The following is a 19,428-nucleotide window of genomic DNA, read 5'->3' on the forward strand; positions in this document are numbered from 1 at the left end:
TACATAAAAACAGCTTCAATTAATGATTAATTACAGCAAAATGATATGTTTTAGTTAATATCCCATACTTGGAGATAGTGTATATACATATAATTTATTGGTCATTTATAACCAATATAACCAATTATAGATTTTTTAACCTATACACACATAAATACAGTGTGCCCTTGAGAAAGTTATTCACTTTCAAGTGAGTATAAAAAATATTCTTAGACTCTTTGGCTTTAGTAATTGTACCACTGCCCCTTTCCCAAATGCTCCTTTTCCATCTGCCTATTAACCATTTCTTCCTTATCAACACTTGGCCCAGCAAGCCTTCCTTTGTAGCGCTTATCTTCCTGAACCTGATGTCAGTGTTACACTTGTTTGCCTTTGCAGAATTCTGGGCTTCCTTCTGTAGTCTCATCTTGCTGTTTTGAAATGACCTCTTTACTTGTCTGCCTCCCTGTCAAGCGTATGATTCCTGACAGTTGAGAGAATATGATCTCTGGATCTAGTACCTTGCCTAGGGGCCAAGGTAGTACTCAATTTCTATTGCAGAAAAATGGAATGAATGATTGAGTTAGTTCCACATACAGTTGTTATGATGATTTTACTAGGCAGTACATTTAAAAGTATCCAGAAGAGTGGCTAATAAATGGGAGATGATATGAAATGTAAACTTTTTTTCTTAAGCACTTTATGGCTTTGATTCTGTGTGAGGAGGCTCATTGCAAATCCAAAGAAGTAAAGACATGCACCAATCCATGACACCAGAGTCTGGCAGGAAAGCTGTTCTAAGGAAGGGACATGACTTGCAGAAGTTAATCCTTTGTAAATATTTATTTCATTGATTTCATCCCCCTTCTGGGACTCTTAATAACATGTCCATCAGGAGATTGTACTAGAGAATCTTTTATAAGGATTTCTTAGATTTTTTTTAGGGTAACATGCTTTTGTTTGAAAAGTATTAAGCAATAAAAAATGTTTCTGATTGGATTCAAAGCTATTATTTCTAGTAGTATTTTATTACTTGTGCTATGAATAGAGGATAAAGTAGCATATTTTAGATTATTCAAACTAGGGCCAAGAGGGTGGGTGCTCTTTTAGTCACATTGCTAACTTGCTCTCTGATCATAAGCAAGCTACAAGCTGCTTTACGTTTCTTGCTCTATAAGGTATTGTTATGTACATTAGGAAATTTTCTTCCTCCCTCCCTTCCTCCCTCCCTCCCTCCCTCCTTCCATCTTTCTGTCTTTCTCTCTCTCTCTATTTCTGTCAGTTGCCTTCTCTTTTTATTCTAGTAGGGAAACTGAGAATTGGAAGTATTCAAGTGTTCATTTTAGTGCACTAGGCTTCAATATAAGCAATGAGAACATATCTCATTTAGAAGAAAGTAATTTTTACTGCTTTCTAAATAAATTTTTAAAAGAAAGTAGATATGTTATTGTTGTTTTTAAAGTTTATTTATTTGAGAGAGAGCATGCACACATGCATATACACGTGGGAGAGAGGCAGAGGGAGAAGGAGAGAGAGAATCCCAAGCAGGCTCCATGCTGTCAGTGTGGAACCCAATGTGGGGCTTGATCCCACAAACCATGAGATCATGACCTGAGTCAATACCAAGAGTCTGATTCTTAACCCACTGAACCACCCAGGCACCCCTAAACATTTTTAATAATTAGATATTTTAATAAATCTCCATACTAAATTTCTATCCCATAGTTAAAAAAAAAGTTCAGAACATCCTTTAATAGCCATTAATGGCCTAGTGGTAACATTTATTAACTGCTCTACTGGTGAAAATAATCAATGAATAAATATCATCAGAATTGCTAAATTTCAGAAAGTTGCATTGCTCTGTAATCTTTTCTCTGGCAGGGCGACTGACCCTTATTTTGTCCCGTTTAATGTGAAGGCAGTATGGTGTAAAACAAATCAAGTCACCATGTAAAGAAAGATCAGCCCTTGATAGAACATCAAAAACTGAATGCCAGATCAGAAGATAAGGCCAGAAAATTGTCAAATGATGATAGTACAATTCTGTGCCATGCCACCTTGCCTGGCAGTACCTGAGGCCACAGAACCCAGTGGAAGAGCTTCCACAAGGCCAAACCCTAAACAGTCAGTGTTTCACACCTTACCTCTTCCTATCTGAATATAGGAAATAATTTTCTACATCCAAATTTCTCAGACTTTCTTTGTCATTTCCTCTTGGGTTGATGGCTGCAACTATAACTCCATCTCACATATGGGAGCATTGCCATTATCTACAGATGTTTCATGGCCACTGTGGATTCTCTAGCTACCACTGCCATTATTGAAAATGTGGGCTGCTGGAGGAATACTGCCTGCCACCTTCAGGATAGCCTTCACCTTCAAATTCCTACTGTCTCTCTTATTTTATACCACTTTTCTTTCCACCACCTTTGACTTAATCAAACTCAAGGGGAATCCTTTCTCCAGCTTGCATCTCCATGATCTTCTCTGGTAATTCCAATGGGAAGTCATTGCTAAATTTAACATGGTTTTTTTTGGGTAGCTCTACTACCTGATCCACCGGGGAAAGTAAAATCTGGCAAAACAGACATGGAAACCTTCCCTCTATCTCGGAACGCTTGGTAGTGAGATTAGTATCTTCACAAGGAAAACCCTATTTATTTCAGGGAGAGATACTTGAAATGGCTTCTTCTTGGGCAAGGAAAGAAACCAGGGGAATTCCATAAAGACCTAATGCAGCCTATTCTTCTGTTCCAGGGAATTTGTGAAAGGGCTGTCTCCCAAGCACTGACTTATTGTTCCGTACTTGAGTTCATTCTGTCTTGGTCTAACTCATTAAGAATGACACTGTGCCTGGATAATCTACTTAACTAGTCATTTTGTGTGTGTGCCAATGTACTCTCTTCAACTGGCCCCCTGAGGCTTCATGCACTGCAGATCACACAGGAGTGTGGTGCCTCAACATGTGTCATACCCAGGCTTCTTGTGTGTGGCACTGCCCAGCTTCAGTGTCTCCAGAAGGCCACTGAATTGGAGGGAAGAGTCAACATTTTAGGCGATAAATGAATAATAAATAGTGGAAATAGTAGTAGAAAATTGAAATATCCCTTGTCCCAGAAGTTCAGAGATGAGTAATGGATCCTCAGAAAAGCACTCCTAGCTTGTACATTATTTGAGTTAATAATTTACATTTAAAAAATTTCTTTTTGGGGCACCTGGGTGGCTTAGTTATTTGAATGCCCAACTTTGGCTCAGGTCATGATCTCACAGTTCCTGAGTTCAAGCCCCACACTGGGCTTGCTGCTGTTAGCCTGTCAGTGCAGAGCTGGCTTCGGATACTCTGTCCCCCTCTCTCTCACCCTCCCTGACTTGTGCTCTCTCAAAAATAAATAGACATTAAAAAAATGTCAGTGCTTTCTTTCCTTCATTTTTAAGTAAGGCATAACTTATGTATAGAAACAATGATCATCTTTATTGTAAAATTCTCTAAGTTTTGAAAAATGTTATCTGTGTAATGACCACCGCAATCAAGATATAGAACAGCTCCATCAACCTCCCAAACTCCCTGGTGCCCCTATGCAGTCAGCTTATTCCTTTACCCCAGACTCTGGCAATCATTGATCTATTTTCTTTCCCTACAATATTGACTTTGCAAAAGTGTGATAAAAATGAAAGCACATAGAATGTTGCATTTTCAATCTGGCTTCTTTTGTATAATTATTTAAGATTCATCCATTTTGTTGCATGTATTCATAGCTCACTCTTTTTTTTATTAACAAGTAGTATTCCATTATAGGTTTGCACCAGAGTTTGTTACCCGTTCTCCAGTTCAGTGACATTTGAGATGTTTCTAGTTTGGCGATTAAAAATAAAGCAATTTTAACATTCACATACAGATTTTTCTGTGAACAGTTTCCATTTCACTTGGGAAAATATGTAGGAGTGGAATTGCTGGGACATATGGTAAATGTCTGTTTAGTTTTACAAGAAACTGCCAAATTATCTTCCCAAATGGTGGTGCCATTCTGTATTCCTACCAGCCGTGTACTATAGTTCTGGAGGCTCACTGTCTTTAGATACAGTCATTTTCTTTTTATTTATTTTTTTCCTATCAACTTTTTTCTTATTGACATATATTTGATATATAACATTGTATAAATTTAGCACATACAGCATGTTAATTTGATATATTTATACATTGTAGTAATAATTAACAGCAATATCATGTTACATATTCTTTTTTGTTCTAGTGGTTAGAATAATTAAATTCTAGTCTTAACAAATTTGATGATTATAATACATTATTTTTGTCTGTATTCAATATACTGTGCATTAGGTCTCTAGGACTTATTTACTACCCATTGCAAATTTGTACCCTTAACCATCATGTGCACAATCTTCATCCCCCATCACCTGGTTTACCTGGTTTACTCTCTGTTTTTATGAGTTTGACTTTTTTATATTCCACAGATAAAAGAGATTGTATAGTAATTGTCTATCGATGCCTGACTTATGTTACTTGGCATAATGTGCCAAAGTCCACCCATGTTGATGAAACTGGCAAGAGGTCCTTCTTTCTCATGGCTAAGTAATACTGCCTTGTATATGTATACAACATATTTTGTTATCCATCTATTCATTGATTGGCACTTAAATTATTAACATACCTTGGCTACTATAAACAATGCTGCAACAAACGTGGGGGTATTTTCACTTCCCCTGAGTATGCGCCCAGAAATGAAATTGCTGAATCACATGAAAGCTCCACTTTCATTTTTTTTTTAGGAATTCCATATTATTTTCCATAGTTGAACCAATTTACATTCCCTTAAACAATGTACAAAGGTTTCCTTTTCTCCACATCCTCAACAAGCCTTGTTATCTTGTCTTCTTACTGATAGCCATTCTAATAAGTATGAATCAATGTCTCATTGCGGCTTTAATTTGCCTTTCCCTAAGAATTAGTGGTGTTGAGAACATTTTCATGTACATGTTGGCCATTTGGATGTCTTTTTTGGAAAAATGTCTATTTAGTTCTTCTGGTCACTTTTTTTAAGTTTATTTATTTTTGAGAGAGAGACAGAGCATGAGTGGGTGAGGGGCAAAGAGGGAGACACAGAATCCAAAGCATGCTCCAGGCTCTGAGCTGTCAGCACAGAGCCTGGCACGGAGCTCGAACTCACAAACCATGAGATCATGACCTGAGCTGAAGTCAGACGCTTAACCAACTGAGCCACCCAGGTGCCCCTCTTCTGGTCATTTTTAATCATATTCTTTTGGGTTTGTTGTTCTTATTGCTTTGTATGAATACTTTATATGTTTTGTATATTAAGATTAAAATTTCAAAAATTAAAAATAGAAATACCATGTGATTCAGCAGTTCCTTTCCTAAGTATGTATTCAAAGGAAATGAAACACCCTAGTGTCTATAGCAGCACAATTCACCATAGCCAAGATATGGAAAAAATTCAATTGGATATTAATCCCTTAAGTAATGTATAGTTTGGACAATTTTTCTCCCATTCTGGAAGCTGTCTTTCCATGTTGTTAATTATTTCTTTGGCTGTGCCAAAGCTTTTTTTTTTAGATTTTATGTAAATTCCAGTTAGTTCATATACAGTGTAATATTAATTTAAGGTGTACAATACAGTTATTCAACATTTCCATACAGCACACAGTGCTCATCATAAAAAGTACACTCCTTGATCCCCATCACCTGTGTAACCCATCACCCTACCCACCTCCATTCTGGTAATTATCAGTCTGTTTTCTATAATTCACGATCTGTTTCTTGGTTTGCCTCCCTCTCTTTTTTCCCCTCTTTGTTCATTTGCTTTGTTTCTTAAGTTCCACATATGAGTAAAATGATATGATAATTGTCTTTCTCTGACTGATTTATTTCATAAATATATTTCATATATATATTTAATAAATATATTTCATGATATATTTATTTACATATGCAAATATACATATATGTTTATATATGTGTATATACACATACATACATACACAGAGACACCACCTCTTCTTTATCCATTCATCAGTTGATGGACACTTGAGCTATCTTCATACTTTGGCTATTGTAGATAATGCTGCTATAAACATCAGGGTGCATCTATCCCTTTGAAATAGTATTTTTATATCCTTTGGGTAAATACCTATTAGTGCAATTGCTGGATCATAGGGCAGTTTTGTGTTTAACTTTTTTGAAAAACCTTCATTCTCTTTTCCACAGTGGCTGTGGAAAAGTTTGCATTCCCACCAGCAGTGCAAGAGGGTTCTCCTTTCTCCACATCCTTGCGAATACTTGTTGTTTCTTGTGTTGTTGATTTTAGCCATTCCGACAGATGTGAGGTGATATCTCATTGTAGTTTTGATGTGCATTTCTCTGTTGATGAGTGATGTTGAGCTTCTTTTCATGTGTCTGTTAGCCACATGGATGTCTTCTTTGGAGAAATGTCTCTTCATGTCTTCTTCCCAATGTTTAATTGGATTATTCATTTGGGGGCTATTGGGTTGTATAAATTCTTTACATATTGTAACCCTGTATCAGATATGTCATTTGGAAATAACCTTCTCCCATTCCATTGGTTGCCTTTTAGTTTTGTTGATTGTTTCCTTTGCTGTGTGAAGCTTTTTATTTTGATGAAGTCCCAATAGTTTATTTTTGCTTTTGTTTCTCTTGCCTCAGGAGACATACCTAGAAAGAAGCTGCTATGTGAAATGCTAAGGATATTGAGCGTCTTGTCATGATCTTTAACTTTTAATTTTAGACTATTTTAAGACTTAGAGAAAATTTGAAAGAGTTGTATAAAAGAACAAACATACACATTTTATCCATATTCTGCAATTAACATTTTACAACCTTTGCTTTATCATATTTTCTCACTATATATATACACACGTTTATACTCATACATATGTATGAAATATATTTCCACAAAATATTTTTCTGAACTTTTTAAGAGCAACTTGTATATGATGCCACTTCAGTATGTGTTTCTTAGAAACAAGAATATTATCTTATATAATCATAGTACAATCATCTAATCAAAAACATAAAATCAGCGCCTTAGATCTTTCTCCAGTAATGTTCTCTATATGTGTGTATGCATGAATGTGTGTGTATGTGTGTGGTTGTGTGTACATTTTTGTCCCTGTTTAAGATCTAATCTGAGGGGTGCCTGGGTGGCTCAGTAGGTTAAGTGTCAGACTTTGGCTCAGGTCATGATCTCACAGTTAGTCTGTTGAGCGACAGGCTCTGTGCTGACAGCTCAGAGCCCAGAGCCTACTTTGGATTCTGTGTCTCCCTCTCTGTCTGCCCCTCCACTGCTCACACTTTGTGTCTCTGTCTCTCAAAAATAAATAAACATTAAAAAATTTTTTAAAAAAGATCTAATCTGAGAACTCACATGTAATTAGTTGTCATATATTTTTAGTCTCCGTCAATCTAGAATTGTTCTTTTTGTCTTTTATGACCTTGGTATTTTTGAAGAGTGCATGGCACTTATTTTGTAGAAAGGCACTCAATTGGTGTTTGTTTGATGTTTCCAATGATTAACTGTTGATTTTACATTTTCTGTCAGGAATACCACATAAGTATTTTTCTTTCCAGTGCATTATAATACCAGGAACATTGTATTGATTTGTGTGATTTCTATTGAAATTAACATTGATCACTTAATGTGGTGACTGTTATATTCTCCATTGTACCTTTATATTTTTTCTCTTTGAAAGTAATGGGAACTTTATGACGTGATCCTTTGAAACTCTCAATATCCTGTTAGTGTTCTAATTCTAATTTGGTGGTGTTAGCATCCAGTGAGGATTCATGGTGTAATCAGTTATTACTATGGTGGTTGCTAATTGGTCATTTTCTAATTCCATCACTCTTTCCTCAATTAGCAGTTGGCATTTTAATAAAAAAAAAGTTTTCCTTTTTTAAAAAATTAATTTATTTATTCATTTGTTTCCATCCTTTTTCCTCTTGTGTTTTTTTTTAACGTTTATCTATTTTTGAGAGAGAGACAGAACATGAGTGGGGGAGGGGCAGAGAGAGAGAGGGAGACGCAGAATCTGAAGCAGGCTGCAGGCTCTGAGCTGTCAGCGCAGAGCCCAATGCAGGGCTCAAACTCTCGAACCGTGAAATCATGACCTGAGGGGGAGTCAGACTCTTAATTCACTGAGCCACCCCAGCGCGCCTGCTCTTATGTTCTTATTTTATTCCATAAATTATAATCTCTTATTTGCGATGTCAAACTGTCACAGATTTGGCCAGTGGGAGCTTCTTCATTATGGCTCCTGTTTCTTTTAGATATCTTTGTATTTCTTTGAAGACTTCCCCCCACCCACACACAAGATGTTCCAGACTCAACTCTTTCAGCCTCAGTTCTGGAATTAGCTATCTCTCTAAAAACCTTGTTTTTGTTTCTAAATAATTATTTCTTTGGTAGATATTTCAGATTAGGAATGATGATTTTGTGCCTGAGCAGTTCATTGTTATTACATTGTGCCTGTTCATAGTTTCTCTCAACAAACAGAAATAGGGAGTGTAAGTATACATACACACGCACACATTTCCATGTATCTGTCTATATATCTATTTATATATCTACCTATATTTTAAAAATAACTTCATGGGGCGCCTGGGTGGCGCAGTCGGTTAAGCGTCCGACTTCAGCCAGGTCACGATCTCGCGGTCCGTGAGTTCGAGCCCCGCGTCAGGCTCTGGGCTGATGGCTCGGAGCCTGGAGCCTGTTTCCGATTCTGTGTCTCCCTCTCTCTCTGCCCCTCCCCCGTTCATGCTCTGTCTCTCTCTGTCCCAAAAATAAATAAAAAACGTTGAAAAAAAAAAAATTAAAAAAAAAAAAAAAAAAAAAAAAAAAAAAAAAAATAACTTCAGTTATTAATAAAGCACAGGGATGAAAATTACAGCATGAGAATATAGTCAATAAGATTGTAATAACTTTGTATAGTGACATATTTTAACTACACTTATCATAGTGAAGATTTTGTAATGTATATAATAGCTAAATTACTATGTATACTTGAAACTTACATAATTTTGTATCTCAACTTTACTTCAATAAAAATTAATATATGTGTGTTCTGGTACCTCCAGTTCCAGTTCAACATCACATAATTCATTCTACTGTTCTCTCTTCCATAGTCTAATTCTTTTCCCTAGTGGTGAGAACCTACAACTATACTTAATACTAGATAAATATTATTTCCTGAGTCCTGAATATACCTAACGTAGTTTCAGAATTGCTTACACATACCACTGAGAAAAACACCTCCACTAATAAGAGTTTAATGCTTAATTGCAGTTTTTTTTTTTTGTCTTCAGCCTGAGGATATAATGTCAAAATACTGGGTCCAAAAAAGTAATGTCTTTTCTTTCTTTTATTTTTTTTTCTTTTTCTTTAACTTCCTTTAATGTAGTTATTTATTTCAAATACAGTGTGGTTATTCATTTCAGTTAGATTCAAATATTTATTTATTCCTTACCCTTCTCATCCTATTCCTAATATGCATCCTTTAAGTAATCAATCTCATTAGTTTCTGAGTTATCCTTTCTGTATTTATTTTTGCATAAATGATCAGATATATGAAGTCATTTTGGTTGCACATTTAATACTATTATTTACTTATTATTATTAAATACTTTAGTAGTATTTATTTATTTAATAATATTTATTAATATTTAATACTTTAATATTATTTAATTATTTACTTATTATTATTATTTAATACTAATTATTTACTATTATTTATAATAGAAGAAAGTATTAATACTTTCTTGTTTAAAAACATATGATTCTATCAAATTCATATACTTTTTCTTGTGTGAATTCACTATGTTTTATATACACTGTTCTTGAGATATAAGCTCTATGTAAATTACATAGAATTAATGCATAAATTAGTAAACTATACACATGTATATTATCTAATGGCTGAGGTCATGATTATTCTTGCTTATCTGCATGCTTTCTTTCATTTTTTGTATTATTTCTACATCATTTTCTAAGCTGCTTTGTTTGCTTTTACTTTCCATGTTACTGACATTAGAGTTATAAACTTGCATTTATATATCTATATTTATACCTATATTTGCATCTATATCTATGTATCTATACCTGCAGCTAGTTTAGAAGATATCTACCTAAGTTAGAGAGACTGGTATTTTTATTGCACTTTTTTTCTGTTCTTATTTGGAATTTCACTAATCTAGAAAATTCACAAAACTTAGAAAGGGCTAGTCTTTGCAAATATCCCTGATGTCTGACTTTGATCATTAATTTTTTTTTTTGAGGTCAATTTAGAAAGGAGGGGGAATGAACTGACAACTGACAGAGCTTTAGCCTTTTTAGTCAGAAATGGTATCCCAAGAACATTTTAAACCTTATGTGGATTTTTAAAATGAGTAAACTGAGGCTCAAAGAGGAGGAAAATTTCATCTGTGATGTGTTTCTTTGTTTGCCAGTTGCCCTTCACTTTGGTGTGCATGAATGACATAAATGGCTGAGTATAAGGTAAAAAGCAGAGAGAGGACAGATATTCCAGTTCCCTCCTAAACATTTAATCCAGTTTCCTAGAGCAGGAAAGAAAGAGCTAAGATAGAGCTGAGGGTAAGTATTGACAGAACATCTGCTATATTACATGATACCATGTTGTTTTAGCTATTACCAATTTGTACACACCTTATCCAGAATGCTCTATTCCTATGGCTGCCTGAGAAATTGTGATGTTCCCCACCCCCAATTTTCTAAGACTTCATCTACAATCTGAAACAGTCTTAGATGATTTACAACAGTAAATAACTCTTTCTTTAATAACATGTCAAATAAAATATATTACTATCGTCTTTTAATAGATGCAGACAGTATGATTAAAAAATGTTTATGATTTCTTTAGTCAACAAAACTGAAAAGTGGCTTGACTAGTATTCACACTTTCACCTTTCTGACTTCACCTTTCTGAATTTTATATCACATCAATAAGGACATCTCTATTTCTGCATGATCATTTTGCATTTCAATTATGTACTTTTACTTCCATCTTATGTATTATTCTATGGGTTCCTAAATACTCAAAGCCTTATTTATGTCTAGTAACTTTTCAAACTAAACAGTGTTTCTGAGACTCCTGAAAAGTTGAGGTGTGCAAGAAGGTGAAACTACTAGCAATGATTAGTTTTAGAATGTTTAGAAACTATTGTTTTCATTTTCATGACATTTTACATTGAATATTCTTGTTTTTCTTTCGTTAGTTTTTCCTTATACCTTGTAAAATCTATTTACAGTGATTTTAGGAACTCTATACAAACTTCCTATGACTCTGAATTTGCCTCCAGGGTTTGATTCTGTGGGAGCAATTTTCTCTGCCAGTCACACGTACCAAAAGTACTTTTTCACTTTGAAGAAGAACATTTTTTGCTCTTTGCAGTGTGTGTGTGTGTGTGTGTGTGTGTGTGTTCTCTCAAACTGATCATAGGTTGCTGATAATCACTCTTTGCGTGTGATCTTTTACCTGCTGTGCAAAACTTAGGAACAGCTTGATGGATCCGCTCACCAACTACATGCCCTCATTAATTATGGTAATTTTTTAGATTATGAGATACCCCATGATATCTAGTGATTTATTAAGGGGAAAATCTGTGCACATCTCCTTAGTTAATTTGGAAGTGGAGAAAACATTACTCATGTGGACTTCCTCATTAAGACTGGGACAATGGAAAAACAGGTAATGAGTAACAAGCAGGCTGATGCAGTGGAAAGAGCACTGCAGTGTGGGCGAAAGGAACTGTATTCCAGTCTCTGTTTTTGGACTTACCTGCTAGATAATATTGACCAAGTGCCATAACCTACTTGGTCACAGTAACCTAGCAGATAAGCACAGAATCCTATATTAGACCTCTCATCTGTAAAATGGATCTTAAAAACTTCTACTTTTCCATCCCTTCAGAAATGATGTATATGTCAAATGATATAGTATCTAGCAATTTATCCACTTTTTCACTATTCACTCATTCTTTCATTCTTCCCATCCACATTTATTGAGGTAGGGCTACTAAAATTCATAAAATGCCCCTGATCTCAAAGTGGAGGAGAAAAAAGTATCAGTAATATACTAAGAGTTTAGTCAATTATATATGTAAAAGCACTTTTTAAATTTAACTGACAAAGAAATTTAAGTTACCCCTTCTTTCTTAAAAAATGATATTACCAGGGATGTCTGATTGGCTCAATCAGTAAGTGCTGGACTCTTGATCTAATGGTTCCTAGGATCCAGCCCTGCATGGGGCTTCATGCTGAGCATGGAGCCTGCTTGGGATTCTCTCTCTCCCTCTCTTTCTGCCCTTCCCTCGCTTGCATCTTCTCTCTTTCTCTCAAAATAAATGAATAAACATTAAAAAAAAAAGAAAGAATACTACTATTCATTCAGTCCCACAAGCTGAGAGGGTCATCTGACTCTCCCTACTTTCTCATAATCATCCACAACATCAAATAAGGAAGTCCTGTTGACTTTCTCTCCTTAATCCTTTGAAAATATATCTATTTGTCTCCATCCTATTTCTACATTACTGGAGCTCTCCCCTAGGTTACCACAAAATCCTCTTTACTCACCTATCTGCTGTCTATTGCCACTATTCCATTCTTCTTGTGGAACCTGGATGATCTTTCTAGAAACAAATATGTTTTTGTCACTTCCTTGAAAAAATATTTCAAGTAAAGAGCTCTATTTTGTCTGTAGAGCAAAATCTAAGCTCAACAGGGATTGAAATCCTTTTCATAGCTGTTTTCTATCTGCTTCAAAGCACCAAGTATTTTCTCATCTATTTTTACTACTCTCCCTTAAATACTATGTATACTCCTTGAGGGATCATCCTTGTATTTTTTATGGATGTATTTCTAAGAACTAGCCTGGTTTTTGTCCTTTGGTTGGTACTCAATAAATCCTTGTTGCATGGATGGGTTTCCCTCCAGTTTTTTGTAGAACTGTTCCTAAGGCATGTCAAATTAAAGTGATATCCAGAGCTGTTGCCACCCTTTTCTGTCTCTGCTGATGACTGGGATTCAAGCCATAGAAAGAATCATAGGGTTCAATATGTCATTTTAAATGGCTTGATACTTTCGGGTACGTAATCTGTTATACCAACAGGAAAGCAGACATGTTTTATATGTTTTATGCCTCACATGATAGTGGGAAGCTTAAAGAAGATTAATTTGTGAAAGTGCATTAAAATTCAAGAGCTCTAAAATGTTAAAGTATTATTAAAATTATTATAATTATATACTTCAGTCATGTGATATATGTTAGAAATATGACTAAAATGTGACCCATCGAGTTTATTCATCCAGTTATTGCTGTTGATTTTATACAGTAATTTGTTGATACTATCTCTTTGTTCTGATGATTTTAAGTTCCCCGATATTCCTCTAATATATGTAAAAATATGCATCACTAATCTAAACAAGGACATGATGAGTCAGCACATTCAATAAATTTATTGATTTTTTTAAGCTGTTGCTGGGTAATGTATTTTACAAATTTATAACACCTACCAACACATGCTAAGCCAGCTGCCTTATACCAATAAATATCAAGTTAAGAAAATTGAGCAAAATGATTAAACTGCTGAAATATGCAAGAACAATATTAGTAAACTGTTATTGTGCTGGTATTAAATAAGCTGCAGCTATTTTCAATGTCTGGAACTGTTTGGCACTTAGTGCTTTAAAATCTTTCCAAATGTTTAAGCATTCCTTGTGCTAATAGGCAATATATAAGGAAGGATCTTTAGTGTTTTCCTCTCCTTTTTTCTACTTTTTTAAACTTAATGCTTTTTTAGGATCCTTTCTTGGTAGTTCCCTCCTTCCTGCAAACCTTCCACCTAAGACTGGCATTGGGAATTTTCTCTGTTACTTCATTTACCCTGTGCATTTTTTTGCCATAGGACTTGATGCATTTACTGAAATAATTTATTTAGCTGCCATTCTTTATCACCAGAATGAGGGTAAACAATGTCTCTCTTTTCAATTTTTTTATATATAATAAATTTGAGATGCTGCTCAATGAAAGTCATTGTGAAATTTGGGGCATGAGAAGTGATATAGAAGCACATTCTCTATAGAGGAGCCCTACAAAATCGAAATGGAGCACAACAAATTATCTACTTCATTTGACAGATAAATGATGCTTAGATTATAAAAATAGACTCAATCCAGAGTTAACTACCTTCCCAAATTGATGCTTATACTTTGAAGAAGTATATTTACACACTGTGGTATATTGCTTTTTTGTCAATAAAATATCAATAGACAAAAACTAAAGTTTTTTTCAAATACTTAGTAAGTTCCCACAATACAATTGGATTTGTCTAAAAACTAAATTAAAGGGTAGAGCAGAAATTAGAAATCATTTTAGCACAATCACTTAATACAGAAAGTAGGGAGACATTATCATGTATTAAAAAGAGTGTAGGTTAGAGTCTCTAAAATGTAGCTTGTAAAATGAGACCCCTGGTTTCAAATTATGATTCTGCCACCCACTAGCTATGCAATGTGGGGCTAATAAATTAATGTTTCTGAGTGGATGAAGATGATAGTTTTCAGGCCAGTTTTCATATATGAATAAATAACAATAAAGAAAATAATGCGTGGCATTCATTATGCTCATATAATTTGTCAGTGCCTGGGCAATATTTCTTACATACATAATTCAATTTAATCTTCACAATATCCTGATTTGAATTTGATGATATTCACTTTTTTTTTTAACATGTATGTTTTGTTTTTGTTTTAAGATATTTTAAAAGTAATCTCTATATCCAACATGGGGCTCGAACTCACAGCCCCAAGATCAAGAGTCACATGCCTGGCCCCCCTAGCATTATTCTCTTTTTAAAGATAAATAGGCCGAGATTCAGAATGGTTAAGTGACTTATCCAGATGTGAACAGCAAGTAAGCGAGAGAGTCAGGATGAGAGTTTAGGGCTATGTGGCTTCACAGTCAACAACATGTCATGTGGGTAAACTGTATTGTAGACTCTCAATAAATGATGACCAATGTTATGATTATACACTTACAGTTGCTGAGCAAGAAATATAGGCACCATCTGACTTTCCTTTTAGCCATAAGCCACTACTTACAGGATTTTAGAAAAAAATTCTCCATTGTTTATGAACTTCCATCATTGCTTGGAGAGATTCATGGATAAAGAATGTTATCATTATAAAAGCATTGAACTGAAATCAGAGATTACAGGGTTTTAGATCAACTCTGCCCCAAATACCCGAATTCTTAATGAGTCCATTGGCTCAAAGTTTAAAATCCCAAAGCAGAAAACACCTTGTATTAAGATTTGTAGTTCATTTGTTTCATACTATTCGTGTTTGGATGTTTGGAGGTACAAAACAATTTGCTCTTCTTTTCACTAACAGTTTACATGCTAAAATATAAACTATTGTTATTTACAGAATTCAGAGAACTGATGGCATCTGCCTGATTATTCAAGGTGGATGACCTTGAAATTGATCAATGTCCAATAAGCTGTTAAAAATTGAGCAATGATTGGTGGCAGCAAGAGCAAATACAATTTATGCTCAAGATATCTAAAATATAAATTCAATTATATTGACATGGCACAATTCCCTAAGTCCCCAAGAGGATTGGTAAAGGATATGATTTAGGATAAGGGTAAGCCTATGAAGTGAGTTTAGGGCTCTCAGAGACATTTGCGAAGATATTCAAGAAGTTTGCATTTTTTGCAGTTGAGTAATTCAGAAACTAGAAAAATAGCTTATGAAAGCTAAGAAGAGCAGGACTTTCAAACAAGTTGCATCATGATTTGCCATTTCATACTGCAAATGATAAACAGCATAGATAAACATATGGGTCCTAGACTAAGAGAAAGGAAATAATGGTTCAATTTCATGATCTACCAATAAGTACATGACATTCAACAAATGACTTTACTTTTCTAGATCTGATAGTCCTTTCTAAAAATGAGTATGTTGTCTGGATCATCTTTAAGATCCTTTTTCAGTAGAAAAATCTGAAATTCCCTCAACTCTGGTAGGAATCCTGGAGAAGAACTTTACACTCCTTAATTCCAAAAAATATACATTCTGTAACATCCCGAATAGAATTGGGCTCAATGTTAAGTAGACCTTCTTAATGAGGAACATTTTTTTTAAACCTAGGGATGATTTACAGATAAACTGTTTAGCCAAACATATTGCACATTCTAGGGATTCCTCTTTCTGACAAGAGAGACATAATGAATGCAAATTGAATAAATGCATAGTGAATGAAGTTAGTTAATTATATCACATTCTGACTCAGACTAGATATTCTCAGAACAACCAATTGAAAGAGAGAAACAATTGGATGGCTCCATATTTCACTCTTAATTTAGGTGACAACAATTATGTGAGGTATATTTTATTACTTCACTCTATAAATAAAGAAACTGATGGTCAGATAGGTTCAGGTATATTTCTGCAGCTTGGAAGCCTTGAGAACAAGACTCAGTTTTCTTAAACCAAGTTCAGTGTTTGTTTGTTTGTTTTTCCAACATGATACACTGTACTTCTATCTGTTATTTCTATTACCTTTTAAATATTTAAAGAGCTTCCTGGCATATCCTAACCACTTTCAGAATTAAAATTGTTATTAGTTCTCTGAAATACTCTAATAAAGTCATTCCCTACAGTTACTTTATAATCTGAGGAGAATCTTAAGAACAACAAAAAAAATACTTTGCAAATCTATTTCTCTTATATTTATTGAGGAGATAATAAACCAGAGAAAATTATAAAAGTGACTTTAACTTTGAGGACTCAGGGATGATGTATGGTTCCTATATCTATAAATATAAAAAAATTCTGAAACTCATAAAACATCAGTCTGTATTCTTATTCTTTGCCATATGGCAACATTAACCACAGTCTTTTGGGCTGTCCATGCTTGCCCAAACTTCCCAAGATATCTTACTCACTTCCTGAATAGTTTATTGAAAAGGGTAATATTTTTAGAATTAGATGACTGCAATTTAAATTCTGGTCTTGGCATAATATATATAATTAAATGTCATAAACTCTGAGTATTAGCTCAGTTTACCACCTATTTGTAAAGAGTAGGGAAAATATCTACATCAGAATGGGTATTGTGTGCATTAAATAAAATCTCTGCAGATACTATCTAATATATTTAATCTCACTGAGACTCAGCTATTTCTTCCATAATATTAGAGTGATTATCATGTAATTGGCAATTGTAAATATTAAAAATAATAATAAATATAGGGTACCTAACACATATGAGGCCTCTAGTTATAGCATTATTTTTTATTATTTTATTTTTTCATCATGATAAATGTACCCTTTAATCCCCATCCCCTTGTTTCACCCATCTGGTAACCGTAAGTTTGTTCTCTATAGTTAGGAGACATTTCTTGGTTTGCCTCTCTCTATCTCTCTTTTCTTTTCCCTTACTCATTTGATTTGTTTCTTAAAATCCATGTAAGAGTGAAATCATGTAGTATTTGTCCTTTTCTGACTGACTTATTTTATCATTATACGTTCTAGCTCCATCTATGTTGTTACAAATGGCAAGATTTCATTCTTTTTTGTGGCTGAATAATGTCTATATCTGTATGTCTATGTATCTGTGTATCTATGTATCTATCTATCCATATCTATCTACCTACCTACCCACATACCACTTCCTTATCTATACATCTCTTCTTGGATACTTGGGCTACTTCCATAATTTGGCTATTGTAAATAATGCTGCAGTGAAGATAGGAGTGCATGTATCCTTTTGAATTAGTGTTTTTGTATTTTTGATTAAATACCTAGTGGTGCAATTATTGGATACAAGGGTAGTTCTCTTTTTAGTTTTTTGATGAACCTCCATACTGTTCTCCATACTGGCTGCACTAGTTTGCAATCCCACCAATATGCAAGAGGGTTCATTTTTCTCCACATCCTCAACAACACTTGTTTCTTGTGTTTTTTATTTTAGTCATTTTGACAGGTGTGAGGTCATATCTCATTGTGGTTTTGATTTGCATTTCCCTGATGATGAAAGATGTTGAACATCTTTTCATTTGTCTGTTGGGCATCTGGATGTCTTTGAGGAAATGTTTGTTCATGTCTCTGGCCCATTTTTTAATTGGATTATTTGTTGTTTGTGTGTTGAGTTTGACAAGTTCTTTATAGATTTTGAATACTAACCCTTTATTGGATATGTCATTTGCAAATATCTTTTCCTGTTCAGTAGTTGCCTTTTGGTTTTGTTGAGTATTTCTTTCACTGTGCAGAAGCTTTTTATTTTTATGAAGTCCCAGTACTTTATTTTTGCTTTTATTTCTCTTCCCTCAAGAGACATACCTAGAAAAGTGTTGCTATGGTTGATATGCTACTTTCTGTGCTCTTTTCAAGGATTTTTATGTTTTCAGGTCTCACATTTAGGCTTGAATCCATTTTGAGTTTATTTTTGTGTATAGTGAAAGAAAGTGGTCGAGTTTCATTCTTTTGCATGTGGCTGTCTAGTTTTCCAACACAGTTTGTTGAAGAGACGGTCTTTTTTTTCCACTGGATATTCATTCCTCTTTTGTCAAAGATTATTGACCATATAATTGTGGGTTTATTTGTGGGTTTTGGGTTCTATTCCATTATCTATGTATTTTATTTTTATTGCAGAACAATACTGTCTTAATTACTACCATTTTGTAGAATAACTTGAAATCTATTTGATACCTCCAGTTTTGTTTTTCTTTTTCAAGATTGCTATGACTATTCATGATCTTTTGTGGTTCCATACAAATTTTAGGATTACTTGTTCTAGTTCTGTGAAAAATACTGTCAGTATTTTGATAATGACTACATTAAATCTGTATATTGCTTTGGGTAGTATAAACTTTTAACAATATTTGTTCTTTTTTAAATAATTTTTTAATGTTTATTTTTGAGAGAGAGAGAGAGAGGAAAAAGAGTGAGTGAGTGAGTGGGGGAGGGCAGAGAGAGAGGGAGACAGAATTGAAGCAGGCTCCAGGCTCTGAGCTGTTAGCACAGAGCCTGACACAGGGCTAAAACTCACAAACCATGAGATCATGATCTGAGCTGAAGTTGGATGCTTAACCAACTGAGCCACCCAGGTGTCCCACAATATTTGTTCTTCCAACCCATGCGTGTGTCATGTGTTTCCATTTATTTGCATTGTCTTGAATTTCTTTCATCAGTGTTTTAGAGTTTTCAGAGTACAGGTCTCTCATCTCCTTATTAAGTTTATTCCTAGGTATATTATTATTTTTGGTGCAATTGTAAGTGGGATTATTTTCTTAATTTCCCTTTTTTATTCTTCACTATTAATGTATAGAGATGCAACAAATTTCTGTACATTGATTTTGTATCCTACAGTTTTACTGAATTC

This window comes from Panthera leo, chromosome D1, assembly GCF_018350215.1.
Source record: "Panthera leo isolate Ple1 chromosome D1, P.leo_Ple1_pat1.1, whole genome shotgun sequence".
NCBI lineage: Eukaryota > Metazoa > Chordata > Mammalia > Carnivora > Felidae > Panthera > Panthera leo.